The sequence below is a fragment of the Chrysochloris asiatica genome, unplaced genomic scaffold, assembly GCF_000296735.1.
Source record: "Chrysochloris asiatica unplaced genomic scaffold, ChrAsi1.0 scaffold00092, whole genome shotgun sequence".
In the NCBI taxonomy this organism is placed as follows: Eukaryota; Metazoa; Chordata; class Mammalia; order Afrosoricida; family Chrysochloridae; genus Chrysochloris; species Chrysochloris asiatica.
Window position 1 is genome coordinate 6977867 of NW_006408610.1, and position 1546 is coordinate 6979412.

Here is a 1546-nt window from a genome sequence, read left to right on the forward strand (position 1 = left end):
TTCACAACAACAGTAACAGAGTAGGAAAGGGACAACATGCACGTTATATACACACATACACTTTTCAGTGTTACTTTCAATATTTTTCACCAATATCATAATTCAAATGTATCAATTCTGTTGTCTTTCTTATTCATTGTCCAACTTTCACATGGTCATGAAGCAATTGAAAATACCATGGCTTGGGTCAGATGCACCTTAGTCCTTAAAGAAATGAAGAATTGGTGTTAAGTGCCGTCTAGTCAGTTCCGAGTCATAGCAACCCTGTGTAGGGTTTCCAACGAGCAGCTGGTGAGTTTGATCCTCTAACTTTGAGATTCAAACTAATCTTGCAGTTCAGTGCTTGTCATACAGCACCAAAAGAGCCCAAGGAGGTTTGCTGAAGAGGCAGAGCAACACACTGCAGTAGAGATGGAATTCAAATCTAGATTACCATTTTGGCTCAGCTAAAGATTTCCAGCCTCAGTAACCCTGTACAGGGTCGCTATGAGTCGGAACCGACTCCATGGCACATAACAACAACAACAACAACAACAACAATTAACTTTACTACATGGCTTAGGAAAAGCCATTTCTCCTCTCTGGTTGTTATGTTTCCTATCTGTAAAATTCATTCTACAACAACAACAACAACAATTAACTTTACTACATGGCTTAGGAAAAGCCATTTCTCCTCTCTGGTTGTTATGTTTCCTATCTGTAAAATTCATTCTCTTCCTCAGGTTAACTTACACTAAGCAATGCTCTCTGACCCCTTGGCCCGGGTTAGGAGTCTTATATTCTCAGTAGCTTCTTGTACTTAAGGTCTCAAATGATAGTTGGGTACAAGCTCCCCAAAGCATCTGTCTTGCTGATTCTCAGATGCCCCAGCACCTAACAAAAGGTATTGGGCACTCAGATGATGGATGAGAATGTTAAATAAGATTGGTGGTTTCCCTCACCTTCTTGGCCCAATTTTTAATCTAGAGGCAGGTATGTAGCAGGAACACCACCACTAGTGAGGTATGCTCACCATGGAATGGCCAACCATTCAAGCTGAAAGGGGCAACGTTTACCCAAGGACAAAGTCCAGAAGGGTTGGGAGGGAGGATGGGATGGAACTAAGAACCACAGGGAGGAAGAGGGACAACTTGTTAAATGGAGGGAATTGCAACTATTGAGAGGAAACTGTGTGATTTGTTGAATGTAAAACAGATGATCTGCTATGTAAACTTTCATTCAATTCACAATAAAAAATTAAAAAAAAAAAAAGATTGGTAGTTCCCAAATGCCAGGTCTAAGAGGAACATGGGGAAAGAAGGAAAGTGGATGGCAGAAACAGCATCCACTTGTACACGTCCTTCCAATTTAAAATTTATTACTTTTTTAAAAATTCTGAGATCATCTTCTTTTTACATTAAAGTTATTTACATAAAATGATTGGCATACCAAACCAAACCCTTTGTGTCAGTTTTGACACATAGTAACCCTCTAGGACCAAGTAGAATCTTCAATGGGGTTTCTGTATGAAGCTGAGCTCCTTATCTTTCTCCTTTTAGGTAGCAGC